Source organism: Chiloscyllium punctatum, chromosome 30 (genome assembly GCF_047496795.1).
Source record: "Chiloscyllium punctatum isolate Juve2018m chromosome 30, sChiPun1.3, whole genome shotgun sequence".
Taxonomy (NCBI): domain Eukaryota; kingdom Metazoa; phylum Chordata; class Chondrichthyes; order Orectolobiformes; family Hemiscylliidae; genus Chiloscyllium; species Chiloscyllium punctatum.
Genome location: NC_092768.1, coordinates 49,613,439 through 49,628,232, shown reverse-complemented (window position 1 = coordinate 49,628,232; position 14,794 = coordinate 49,613,439). Strand labels below are relative to the sequence as shown.

Below are 14,794 nucleotides of genomic sequence, written 5' to 3'. Positions count from 1 at the left end.
CAACTGAATGGAATTTATATTTACCAGGAATTGGTATTGGAGAAACTGTTAGGTCTGAAGGCTGACAAGTCCCCGGGACCTGATGTCTACATCCCAGGGTACTGAAGGAGGTGGCTCTAGAAATCGTGGATGCGTTGGTGATTATTTTCCAGAGTTCGATAGATTCAGGATCAGTTCCTGCGGATTGGAGAGCGGCTAATGTTGTACCACTTTTTAAGAAAGGTGGGAGAGAGAAAGCAGGAAATTATAGATCAGTTAGTCTGACCTCAGTGGCGGGAAAGATGCTGGAGTCAATTATAAAGGATGAAATTATGACACATTTGGATAGCAGTAACAGGATAGATCAGAGTCAGCATGAATTTATGAAGGGAAATCATGCTTGACTAATCTTCTGGAATTTTTTGAGGATGTAACTCTGAAGATGGACAAGGGAGATCCAGTGGATATAGTGCACCTGGACTTTCAGAAAGCCTTTGATAAAGTCACACATAGGAGGTTAGTGAGCAAAATTAGGGTGCATGGTATTGGGGGCAAAGTACTGACTTGGATTGAAAATTGGTTGGCTGACAGGAAACAAAGAGTAGTGATAAACGGCTCCCTTTCGGAATGGCAGGCAGTGACCAGTGGGGTACTGCAGTAATCAGTGCTGGGACCGCAGCTTTTACAATATATATTAATGATATAGAAGATGGTGTTAATCGTAACATTAGCAAATTTGCTGATGATACAAAACTGGGTGGCAGGGTGAAATGTGAGGAGGATGTTAGGAGGTTACAGGGTGACCTGGACAGGTTAGGTGAGTGGACAGATGCATGGCAGATGCAGTTTAATGTGGATAAATGTATGGTTACCCACTTTGGTAGCAAGAAAAGGAAGGCAGATTACTACCCATCTTAGCACTTTTGATTTTGTTTTTAATAACCATTTTCTGATGTTAATTAAGTTTGGTTAATCTTCCAGAGTGCTACTGACCTTTTGCAGTATTATATGTTCTAGGTTTTGTCTTTATGTTGTTCTTGACTTCCTTGTTAAGCTATGGATTATTATTTACCTTTTTACAATTGCTGTTCTTCTCATGAATATAAAATTAGAGGTATTTAGTGTTTCCCTAAGCATTTGCCACTTCCTCTATTCCTGATGAAGGGCATTTGCCCGAAATGTCGATTTTCCTGCTCCGCTTTTCCAGCGCCACTCTAATCTAGACACTGTTCTTCAACTGTCCTGCCGTTTAATGTTCTGGACAAGTCCGCTCAGGCAAACTCCTTCCTCCAGGCTGTATAAGTACCTTTGCTCAACAACAAAACTCCCTTATCCAAATCTATCGTCACTCTTCCAGTGTGAATTTGAAACTCTAGCATATTGTGGTGACTCCTTCCAAAAGCATCCTTAACTACAATACTTCCTCATTACATAACACCAAGTCAAAAGTAGCCAATTCTCTGCTTGGATCCATGACATGTTGCTCGAAGAAACAATCCCTCGTACAGTCTTTGAACCTTTCTTCGAGGCTGCCATTGCCAAGTTGACAAATCGAGTCAATATGCATGTTCAAATCAGCATCAATTCTCCTTATGCCCTTCTCACATGCCCATGTTATTTCTTGATTTATACCCTGCCATACTTCGGCTGTAATATTCAGGGGTCTGTAATCCCAACAGGTCATTTGTCTCTATTTGTGCCTCAGCTCATTCACCTTATTCTGAATACTGCGTGCATTTCAGGATAAGGTTGATAATCAAAAGCGCTCAGATGAATAAAGAAAAGAAACTAGTGGAAAACATCAGCACTGACATCAAAAACCTCTATCAATACCTAAAAAGGAAGAGAATACTGAAACTAAATGTTGGCCCTTTAGAGAATGAAAATGAATGTTCACAAGGCCTTTGAGGAGGTGCTGCAGATAAGGTTGCACAATAAGATGCTGATGGATCAAGGTACTGGCTTTCTCTTTGAATATTTTCTTCTGCACTGTGATTTCGACATTCTCCATCCTTCCTTATGAATTCCTGATAATACTGAGCCTCATCTCTATGGTTTACTCCAACTTTCAACTCATGGTTTGAACTTTTATGATTCCTTCCCTCACCATGGTCGTTAGACTGGCTCTGCCTGTTGATCCTATTAACCTCCAACTTCTGCTTACCTTCTGACCTGACTGAGAAAAGGGTAAGGCTAGTAAGAGTGGGGAATAATGGATGAATGAAGATATTGAGGCTTTGGTCAAGAATAAGAAGGAGTCGTACATTAGGTATAAACAACTGGAAACAAATGAAGATTTTGAAGAGTATAAGGGTGTACAGACATTCCTAAGAGGGAAATCAGGAGGGCAAAAAGGAATATGAGCAAGCCTTGGCAGGGAAGGGTTAGGGATAATCCAAAGAGATTCTACAAGTACATATTAAATGAATGATTCACATCTGTTTTTACCATAGAAAAAGAAATTGAAGCTTGGGAACTCAGGTAAATAAATATTGGTGTCTTGAAAACAGTCCACATTATGGAAGTGCAAGTTCTGGAGGATCTAAAGGACATGAAGGTGGATAAATCTCCAGCACTTGATCAAGTGTCCCCCAGGACATTGTGGGAAGGGTCTGTTTCCATGCTGTCCATCGCTATGACTCTATGCTGGAGGTTGGCCATTGTTGTGCCTTTATTTAAGAAAGGATATCAAGAGAAGCCTGGGAACTAGAGACTTGTGAGTTGTTGGAGGTCTCTGAGAGATAGTATTTACATGCATCTGGAGAAACAAGGGCTGATAATCGAGAAATCAGGATGGTTTTGTGTATGGGAAAGCATGAGGACCTAACCAAAACAATTCATGGAGGCAGGGCAATAGATGTTGTATACATCAGTGTTTGCAAAGATTTTCACAAGGTTCCACATGGTAGACTAATTCATAAAGATAGGTCACAGGGATTCAGGGAGAGCTTGTTACTTGGATACAAAATTGCCTTGTTAGGTGGAGACAAAGGGTGATGGTGGAGAGTTGCTGTTCACATTGGAGTCCTGTGACCAGCAGTATTCAACACGGATCGGTGCTGGGTCCACTTTTGCTTATGATTTGTATAAACGCATTCATATAAACATTTTCATGAGTTCGTAAGATATAGGAGCAAAATTAGGCCATTCTGCCCATTGAGTCTGCTCCGGCATTCGATCATTGCTGACATGCTCCTCACCCCCATTTTCCTGCCTTCTCTCCATATCCTTTCAACCCATCACCAAATAAAACCTGTCAACTCCTTAAATTTACTCACTGTCCCAGCATTTACCACACTTCGGACTAGCAAATTCCAGATTCACAACCCTGTGGGAGAAATAGTTTCTCCTCAATTCAGTTTTAAATTTGCTACCCTTTATCTTAAGACTATGACCTCTCATTCTAGAAAGCCCTGCAAGAGGAGGCATCCACTCAATGTCCATTTTATCCATATCTTTTATCATCTCTAATACCTCAATTTGATCTCCCTTCATTCTTCTAAATTCCAGGAAGTATGAGACTAAATTGTTCAATCTCTCTTCAGACAAAAAACCTCTCATCTCTGGGATCAATCTCGTGAATCTCCTCTGAACTGCCTCCAATGCCACGACGTCTTTTCTCAAATAAGGGGACAACACTATGCACAATACTCCAGGAGTGGTCTCACCAATGCCTTATATAGTTGCCACAATACTTCCTTTTCTTTATATTCTATTCCTTTAGCTATAAAAGCCAATATTGCAATCACTTTCTTTATCTGTTGTACCTGCATGCTCATTTTCTGTGACTCATGAGTGAGTAGACATAGATCCCTCTGCACCAGAGCACCCCAAAGTCTCTCCCCATTAAGATAGTAGGTCACCTTCCCATTTTTTTGACCCAAATGCATGATTTTGCACTTATCCACATGAAACTCCATCTGCCGTATCTTTGGCCCACTCTCCTAACCAATCTATATCCATTTGCAAGGTTCTTTTTTCCTCATTGCAATTTACTTTCCTGCCTATTTTTGTGTCATCCGCATATTTTGTGACAGAGCCTTCTATCCCTGTATCCAAGTTGTTAATGTGCATTGTAAATAGCTGGGGTCCAAGGACTGAGCCCTGTGGCACCCCATTATTTACACCTTGCCATCCAGAAAAAAAACATTTATTCCAACTGTCTGTCTTCTGTCCATCAACCAGGTATCTATCTAAGCTAATAAATGACCCAAAATCCTCTGTGATCCAATCCTGTGAACTAATCTTTTATGCAGCTCTGTATCAAACATCTTATGGAAGTGCAAATATATTAGATCTACAGGAACCTCATTATCCACTTTGCTTGTTACATCTTCAAAGAACTTTAGCAAATTAGTCAAACATGATTTGTCTTTCATAAAACCATGCTGACTCTGATAGATAACATTTGACTTTCCAAAGGTTGCCTGACATTGCTTCCTTGATAATTGATTCTAACACTTTCCCACCAACATATGCTAAACTAACTGGTCAGTAATTCCCACATTTTGCCTCCCTTTGTTTTTGAGTGTGGGAGTTATGTTAGCCATTTTCCAATCCACAGGAATCTTTCTCATGTCCAGGGAATTTTGGAATATTGTGACCAATGGATGTAATGTCTCTGCCGCCACTTCCTTTAATATCCTAGGATGTAGGGCATCAGAGTTGAGAGTGTGGTGCTGGAAAAGCACAGCAGTTCAGGCAGCATCCAAGGAGCAGGAGAATCGACATTTCGGACATAAGCCCTTCATCAGGAATGCAGTCCTCAATTTCTTCTTCTTCCTATAGGCCATCAGGCCCAGGGAACTTGTCTGTCCTTAATTCTAATTGTTTTGAATTAGAATTTTGGAGGAATGTTTATTAAGTTTGCAGATGACACCAAAATTGGTGGTACAGTGGACAGTGAAGAAGATAATTTCTAATTATAAAGACAGAAATCACATAACCAGGCGACATCACCTTACGAAGGAGCAGCACCGTGAAAGCTTGTAACTTTAAACAAACCTGTTGGACTGTAACATGATGTCATGTGACTTCTGACTTTGTCCACCCAGACCAACATCATCAACTTCACATGGGGATTGCATGTTAACAATTGGCCAATTGGCTGACAAATTGCAGATCGAGTTTATATGTGAGGTATTGCACATTGGTAAAACAAACAAAGGCAGTATTCATACGGTTATTGGTAGGGCCCTGGGTAGTGTTGTCACACAGACCTCGGGGTCAGGTACACAGTTGTTTGAAATTTGCATCACAGATGGCCAGGTGGTTAACAAAGCGTTTTGTACGCTTGCCTTCATTGTTTGGACCTTTGGGTTTAGGAATTGGGATGTCATGTTGGAGGACTGTATAGAGTTCTGGTTGCAGTGCTGTGGGAAGGATAGTATCGGAGAGGTTTCAGAAAAGATTTACCAGGGTGTTGCCAGGACTGGGGGATTTCAGTTATAAGGATAGCTTAGATAGGCTAAGACCTTTTACAATGGAGCATAGGAGGTTGAGGGGTGACCTTGCAGGAGGTTATAAAATCCTAACAGGCAAATAACAAATAACAAAGGTCTTTTCTCCAGAGGAAAGGCGTGGGAAGCTTCATAACTAAGAGACATATTTTTAAGGTGAGAGGAGTGTAATTAAAAATGGATCTGAGGGGCAGTTATTTTTTTACACGGAGTGTGGTTTGTATGTGAATGAATTGCCAAAAGTGATTGATGCAGGTACAGTTGCAACATTTAAAATATATCTGGACAGGCACACAAATGTGAATTGGCCAACACAGACAAGAGGGACTAGTTTAGTTTGGGCAAGTTAGTGGGCATGGATTTGTTGGACCAAAGGGTCTGTTTGTGTGATGTATGACTCTATGACTCTGTCAGTCAGGATTCCAATACAATATTCCCCATTGCCTGGAAGAGAGCAGCTACACATCATTCTGACTTGGAAATATATCGCTACTCCTTTATTGTCTCTGAGTCAAACTCGCTCCAAAGCATCACCTTGTGTATTCCTACACAACATGGACTCCACCACTATGACGCTGCTGAGCCATTATGTTGTCCTTGGTTTTCTTCCAGAGGGGTCATAAACGTAGAATTGCTGAGAGGTCCAGGTTTGGAGGGTTTTAGGGCCAATTTGATTACAGCTAACAAATACTGCTTCAGATAAAAGACTTTCAAGTTAAAAAAATATATTTGTATAATGTAGGAGGAGTGGCCAGTTCTCCCAGCTCAGTTTTATTTTTCTGGTTTGGTTTATTTTCAGAGCTGCTCACCAGTTTTGAGGCTGCTGGTTCAGGAAACAGTTAGATTAGATTAGATTCCCTACAGTGTGGAAACAGGCCCTTCGGCCCAACAGGTCGAACCAACCCTCCGAAGAGTGACCCACCCAAACCCCTTTTCCCTCTGACTAATGCACCTAATTGACAATTTAATCATGGCCAATTCATCTAACCTGCACATCTTTGGACTGTGGGAGGAAACCGGACCATCAAGAGGAAACCCACGCAGACACGGAGAGAATGTGCAAGCTCCAGTCACCTGAGATTGACATCGAACCCAGGACCCTGGTGCTGTGAGGCAACAGTGCTAACCACTGAGCCACCGTGCTGCCCCAAAGAAGGTGTTCCATGCTGAAGCTCTCTGCCATCTCTCTCTCTCTGATATCTCTCCTGTAATACCCTGTGTTTGATTTTATCATTTATGCCAAGGGGAGTTTACGTGGATTGTTGCAAGGATTTGGAACAGCGTCATTAAGTTCGGATAATCTGTTGGGTTTTCAAATAGGTTAAGTTATTCTATTCTCTTTTGTTTGTAGTTATTCAGTAACCTTGAAAATAAATTCTGTTTTGTTTAAAAGTAAGTGTTTGGGCCAGTAGCATAACTCCTGGAATATCCACTTCACACCTGTTTAAAACAACTAGCAAAGTTAGGATCCGGGCTACTTTCTTGAAGTGTTTTGTGGGGGTCTGGCCTGGTCATCACCTTCTCCAGCAAAGTAACAGGTGGGCAAGAAATGCTGGCCAAAGCAGTAACACACAGACCCGTGAAAGTATAAATGAGAAAGAACTGATGAGTCCACAGTTCAACAAGTAAGCAGATGGATTTGGAAATAAATCCTGTTTTCATTTACTGTTTTACAGAAGAATTGCATTGTACTCCACAAGGCAATATAGAGCGGATAGATATGGCCAACGGATCGTGAAGTTCACCCAAAGAACAACTGCACAATAGCGGGAAGCCATCCAGTCCTTTCACATCTTTGTTCAACACAGAGAAGCCTGAGCAGTGAAACCAATGATCAGGTCATGGGAGCTTGACATATCATCAGATCTGAAACTGGTCAGTGGTGTGGGGCCTTCCATCAGCACCAATCTTTCTTAAGCCTTGGAGCTGAGGATTTGTACTAGGTTGGGAAGAAGTATGAGTTGCTTCAAGTGTGGCGAGAGCTTCAATCATTTATTGTTCCTCATGGACTACAGACTCACTCTTGCAGGTGAGGGGCTGTTCCAGAGGGAAGTTTGGTCAGAGGGTGATATAATCTGCTAACACAAGATGCAGTTATTGGAAAATTGTTAATGGATGGCAAGTCACCTGGAGAGAAACCATTCAAGTTTGAAGTGTTCGCAATGTCATCTATACTTATGAATCTCCAACACAATGACACTGGAGAAAAAAAGTTTTCACAGGTGAGGCTCTTAACAATAAGTCTCCAGAATTATTGGAATGGGTAAATCATTGAGCATTTCAAAGGGGGCAAAATCATTCATTTGTCAGGTGTGTGATAAATCATGGTCAGCAGATCTCTGGAAACACCATCACATTCACACAGGAGAGAAATCATTCACATGCAAGGTTTGTGAAAAATCATTCTCATGAACATTGAACCTCCGCAGACATCAACGCAATCATGCAGGGATGAAACAATTCACAAGCAGGTTTGTGAAAAATCATTCTCAGAGTCATCACACTTCCTCAGTCACCAACGCATTCATACAGGGAGAAACCATTTACAAGCAACATCTATGAAAAATCATTCTCAGATTCATCACACTTCCACAGATACCAGGGCATCCATGCAAGGAAAAAACATTCCACATGAGTTATGCAAAAAAATCATCCTCTGACTCCCCAAGCATCTTGGTCCACCAGAAGATTCATACCTCATCGTTTGTGAGGTGTGTGTAAAAGCATTCTCACAGTAATCAACGCTGCGAAGACATCAACTCATTCACACCAGGGAGAAACCGTTCACATGTGTAATGTATAACAAAGCATTCTCAGTCATCAGACCTCCTGAGTCACCACAAATTCTCACAGGGGAGAAATCTCACAAACGCAAGAAATGCAACAAGTCATTCTCACAGTCATCAAACCTTCAAAGACACCAACAAATTCATACAGGATAAACCGTTGATGTGTGAAGTGTTTGCTATGTCATCCATGCTCATGAATCTCCAAATAATGACACTGGAGAGAAAATGTTTTCAGGTGCGGCTTGTCACAAAAGGTTTGCACAATTATCAGGCTTGGTAAAACATTGAGAAATTCACCTAGGGACAAAAACATTCACTTGTCAGGTGTATGACAAATCGTTTTCATGGGCGTAAACACCAACATATTCACATAGGGGAGAAACCATTCACATGCAATGTTTGTGAAAAATCATTATCAAATTTACAGATGAAAGAACTGACACCAACGTGGTCATCCTAAAAGATGAGAGTCTTAACAAACAATCCAGGTCTTTTTCAATACATAATTTCAGTTATATCACACTGTAACTTTTGCTCTAAATTCTGTGTCTTACAATCTTATTCTCCACAATCACCTGATGAAGGAGCAGCGCTCAAAAAGCTAGTGCTTCCAAATAAACCTGTTGAACGATAACCTGGTGTTGTGTGATTTTTAACTTTGTACACATCAGTCCAACACCGGCATCTCCAAATCATTGTCAAATATATTACACCTCTGCAGTCACCAACTCATTCATACAGGAGAAAAAATATTTATACATGAGTTGTGCAAGAAATCATTCTCTAACTCAAGAAGACTCTTGGTACTCCAGAGGATTCACAAAGGGAGCAGACCATTCATGTGCAAGGTGTGCAATAAAACATTCTCACAGTCATCAGACCTCCTCAGGCACCAACAAATTCACACAGGAGAAACATCACAAGTACAAGGCATGCAACAAGTCATTCTCACAGTTATCTAAGCTTCACAGACACCAACAAATTCATACAGGGGAGAAACCATTCAAGCATGAAGTATTTGCAATGTGATCTATGCTCATGAATCTCCAAAGCAATGACACTGGAGAAAAAATGTTAAGGAGTTTGCACAATTATCAGCCTCAGTAAAACATCATTCTGGATTAGTGGTGCTGGAAGAGCACAGCAGTTCAGGCAGCATCCGAGGAGCAGCGAAATCGACGTTTTGGGCAAAAGCCCATCATCAGGAATAAAAGCAGTGAGCCTGAAGCGTGGAGAGATAAGCTAGAGGAGAGTGGGGGTGGGGAGAAAGTAGCATAGAGTACAATGGGTGAGTGGGGGAGGGGATGAAGATGATAGGTCAGGGAGGAGAGGGTGGAGTGGATAGGTGGAAAAGGAGATAGGCAGGTAGGACAAGTCTGGACAAGTCATGGGGACAGTGCTGAGCTGGAAGTTTGGAACTAGGGTGAGGTGGGGGAAGGGGAAATGACGAAACTGTTGAAGTCCACATTGATGCCCTGGCGTTGAAGTGTTCCGAGGTGGAAGATGAGGCGTTCTTCCTCCAGGCGTCTGGTGATGAGGGAGCGATGATGAAGGAGGCCCAGGACCTCTATGTCCTCGGCAGAGTGGGAGGGGGAGTTGAAACATTGGGCCACGGGGCGGTGTGGTTGATTGGTGCGGGTGTCCCGGAGATGTTCCCGAAAGCGCTCTGCTAGGAGGCGCCCAGTCTCCCCAATATCGAGGAGACCGCATTGGGAGCAACGGATACAATAAATGATATTAGTGGATGTGCAAGTAAAACTTTGATGGATGTGGAAGGCTCCTTTCGGGCCTTGGATAGAGGTGAGGGAGGAGGTGTGGGCGCAGGTTTTACAGTTCCTGCAGTGGCAGGGGAAGGTTCCAGGATGGGAGGGTGGGTTGTAGGGGGGGGGCGTGGACCTGACCAGGTAGTCATGGAGGGAACGGTCTTTGCGGAAGGTAGAAAGGGGTGGGGAGGGAAATATATCTCTGGTGGTGGGGTCTTTTTGGAGGTGACGGAAATGTCAGCGGATGATTTGGTTTATGCGAAGGTTGGTAGGGTGGAAGGTGAGCACCAGGGGCGTTCTGTCCTTGTTACGGTTGGAGGGGTGGGGTCTGAGGGCGGAGGTGTGGGATGGGGACGAGATACATTGGAGGGTATCTTTAACCACGTGGGAAGGGAAATTGTGGTCTCTAAAGAAGGAGGCCATCTGGTGTGTTCTATGGTGGAACTGGTCCTCCTGGGAGCAGATACGGCGGAGGCGGAGGAAATGGGAATACGGGATGGCATTTTTGCAGGAGGTCGGGTGGGAAGAGGTGTAATCCAGGTAGCTGTGGGAGTCGGTGGGTTTGTAAAAAATGTCAGTGTCAAGTTGGTCATCATTAATGGAGATGGAGAGGTCCAGGAAGGAGAGGGAGGTGTCAGAGATGGTCCAGGTAAATTTAAGGTCAGGGTGGAATGTGTTGGTGAAGTTGATGAATTGCTCAACCTCCACGCGGGAGCATGAGGTGGCGTCAATGCAGTCATCAATGTAGTGGAGGAAGAGGTGGGGAGTAGTGCCAGTGTACGTAGCTCTACGTAGCCAACAAAGAGACAGGCATAGCTGGGGCCCATACGTGGGCCCATGGCTACGCCTTTGGTCAGTAAAACATCAAGCAATCCAAAGGGGGACAAAAGCATTGACATGCCAGGTGTGTGACAAATCATTGTCACGGTCAGGCGATCTTGGTAAACACCAACACATTCACACAGGCGAGAAACAATTCACATGCAAGGTTTGTCAAAAATCATTCTTATTGTCATCGAACCTTGCAGACACCAACATATTTACATAAAAGAGAAACCATTCATATGCATGGTGTGCAATAAAACATTCTCAGAGTCACCAAACCTGCTTAAACACCAGCAAATTCACACGGGGATAACCCTTTCAATGTGAGTGCAATGCAAAAGTTATCGCCTAGGTCCATTGTGTATCTTTTCTCTCCAAACTTAAGCTATTCATTCTCATTGTCATCGAACCTCAGCACACACCAACATATTTACACAAGAGAGAAACCATTCATATGCGTGATGTGTAATAAAACATTCTCAGAGTCATCAAACCTGCTTAAACACCAGCAAATTCACATGGGGATAACCCTTTCAATGTGAGTGCAATGAAAATCTTGTCTCTTAGGTCCATTTTGTACCTTTTCTCTCCAACCTTAAGCTATTCCCTGTAGTTTTGGACTCCTCCACCCTATGAAAAAGACCATATCCATTTTGCACTTCCTGCAGTGCAGGGGAAGGTGCAGTGTGAGCATGGACCTGATGAGGGAGTTGCGAAGGAAATGGACCCAACTATGTCTGCCTCTTTTTTGGGTGCGTGGAACAGTCCATGTTCCATACCACCCCCCCACATGTTCCTCCGCTACATGGATGACTGTATTGGAGCCACTTCGTGCTCCCACGAGGAGGTTGCACAGTTCATCAATTTCACCAATACCTTTCACCCCGACCTCAAATTCACCTGGACTACCTCAGACACCTCCCTCCCTTCCTGCACCTCTTCCTCTCCATCTCCATCTCCGACTAAAGACAGACATCTACTAACAGTCCACTGACTCCCACACTACCTAGACTACACCTCCTCCCACAGCTACCTCCTGTAAAAACACCATCCCTTATTCCCAATTCCTCTGCTTCCACTGCATCAGTTCCCAGGATGAAAAATTCCATCTTAGAAAATCACAGATAGCCTCCTTCTTCCAAGTTCGCAATTTCCCATCCCACATGGTCGACGATGCCCTCCAGCATATCTCCTCCACTTCCCACACCATCACCCTTGAACCCCACCCCTCCCAACACAACAAGGACAGAAACCCCCTGGTCCTCACGTTCCAGCTCACCAACCTCCGCAAGCATTGCATCATCCTCCACCATTTCCGCCACCTACAAACGGACCCCACCACCAGAGATATATTTCCCTCCCCACCCCTATCCACTTTCCGGAAAGACCATTTCCTCAACAACTCCCTTGTCAAGTCCACGCTTCCCCCCATCAGCCCACACCTCACTCCTGGCATCTTCCCCTGCAAGAAGTGCAAGACCTGCACCCACACCAGGATCCTTCCATATCTGACAGAAATTTACCTGTACCTCCACCAATATTATCTACTGTATCTGTTGCACCCGATATGGTCTCCTCTACATCGGGAGAAAGGACACCTACTTGCAGATCATTTCAGAGAATATCTCTGGGATACCCGCACACACCAAGCCCGCCGCCCCGTGGCTGAATACTTCAACTCCCCCTCCCCCTCCGTCAAGGACATGCAGGCCCTGGGCTGTGTCAATCGCCAAATCCTTACCACCCGATGCCTGGAGGAAGAATACCTCATATTCTGCCTTGGGACCCTGCATAAGGGATCAATGTGGATTTTAAAAGTTTCCTCATCTACCTTCCCCTCCACGTGATCCCAGTTCCAAGCCTTCAACTCGGCACTGTCCTCCTGACCTTTCCCAGCCATCCGTCCCACCCTCCTCTCCAACCTATCACCCTCTCCTCACCTTCATCTATCTATTGCATTCTCAGCTACCTTCCCCCCAACCTCACACCCCTCCCATTTATCTCTCACCCACCCCCACCTCCCAGCCTACAAGCCTCATTCCTGATGAAATGCTTATGCCCAAAATGCCAATTCTCCTGTTCCTCAGATGCTGCTTGACCAGCTGTGCTTTTCCAGAACTTCCATTTACTATTTCCTTCCATTAGCCTAACTGAACTTGAACCTCATACTGATTTCAAATGTTAGATCCCAAGGTATTGAAGGTAGAGTATTGGTTTGAATAGAGGACAGAAAGCACAGGGTCAGGATAAATGGGTCCTTTTCTGGATGGTGAACTGTCACCAGTGGGTGTCACAGGCTCCAATTCTCAGACCTCAACTATTTACAATCTACATTAATGATCCGCGTGCAGGAGCAGAGTGTACCAGAGCAAAATTCGCAATGATACGAAAACAGTTGGGAAAGCATGCTGTGATGAGACAATAAAGAGTTATTAAATGAACATTGATAGGTTAAGACAGAACCTGGCAGATTGAGTTTAATGTGGATAAGTGAAGGGTTGTCAACTTCAGCTAGAAAATAAATGGGCAAATTATTCTTGAAGTGGCAAGCAGACTCAAAGTGCGTCAATGTAGATGGATCTGGGTGTCTTTCCGCATGCATCATGAGAAATGAATAGCGATTACAGCATCTAATAAGAACGACAAGTGGAATCCTGGCACTAATTGCAAAAGGACTGAACTATAAAGAAGTATTGTTATAATACTACAAAGTGTTGGTGAGAGCACACATATAGCATTGTGTACAGTTTGGTCTCCTTACTTGAGGAAGGATATGGTGGCCCTAGAAGCAGTTCAGACGAAGTTCATGAGGTTGATTCCAGGGGTGAAAATTGGAGTTGAGGTCTGGATAAGATCAGGCATGATTATGTTCAATAGTGGAAGGTCTGAATTGCCTACTTCAGCTCCTAGGTTCCTATGTAAGTGGTGAACAATAAACATGAATTTTCTCTGCTGTATGACTAACAACTATCTCCTGTTGGTCTCCAAATCCAGTGGGATGCAGACTTCCAGATTGCTTCAACCATAGACAAAGAATTGAATTCCAGAGGTGAGAGTGACTGCACTTCCCCCACTGTATTTTACCAATTCTGATATCAGGAAACCAACAAATCTAGAGTCGTGGAAATCAAATTTAACATTCTCCGCTTGTTTGACTCACATCTGGCACTGAGGAAGACGGTGTAGTTGTTGTTGGTCAATCATCTCATCTCCATGACATATCGGCAGGAGTTCCTCAGGATCCTGCCGAAGCACCAGCTGCTTCATCAATTACTTTCCCTCCATCATGACGTCAGAAGTGGGGACGTTCACAAATGATTACAAAATATTCAGCACCATTCACAATTCCTATCTCGGCTGAAGTGGACAAGTAAAAAGTGGGAAGATTAGTGCAGCATGTCGCCCGATCCTATGTGCGAAGGAGGGAGGTAAACGCCATCTCCTCAAACATGATTGAATTGGATCTTCGTTGAGGTTATCCCCTCCACGGCCACTCAGCTCAATTCATGCAAACTGCTCACATCCCAGCTCCGAACTGCATTACCCATGCTGCATGTCGGCCGCAAGCCTGCGCATTGAAGAGCAATCATTCGGCCATCGGGCGAGGCACCGGATGACGGGGGGTATCGTTGTGACCCGCGAAGCGACCGTTGGCGCCCAACGTTCGTGAGTTCGAATCTGAGAGCGCGCCAGCCCTTGAAGCTCTGAATGGACGGTGCTAGAATGGGAGCTGCGTCTCTTTTAATGACAGAGCTTGGAGTTGGAACCCCGGAGCGCATCCTCTTCTCCGCAAAGCCCGACACCCTCCCTCTCCCTGATTGGTTCCCCAGAGGGGCTGTGTCACAATCGTCCTTAAGATCTGGAGATCAATCCAGGGGGCGTTCCTGATTGTGACGTCGGAGGTGGCCGTTCTTTTGGCAACTGTTTATTCTCAGAGGGTTCTCAAGGAAGGATTCTTTCATTCCCCCAAACTCCCAGA

The 14,794-nt window shown here is 44.1% G+C and overlaps 1 long non-coding RNA gene across 1 annotated transcript in view; it reads left to right on the top strand.

Annotated features, from left to right (window-relative positions):
• The window catches only part of LOC140455490 (uncharacterized), a 37,081-nt gene extending 28,220 nt beyond the window's left edge, over positions 1 to 8,861 (top strand). Inside the window, exon 2 of the long non-coding RNA XR_011952879.1 lies at positions 7,115 to 8,861. This is a non-coding gene — a long non-coding RNA (uncharacterized lncRNA). The remainder of the gene's footprint in view (positions 1 to 7,114) is intronic.
• Positions 8,862 to 14,794: the final 5,933 nt, after the last annotated feature.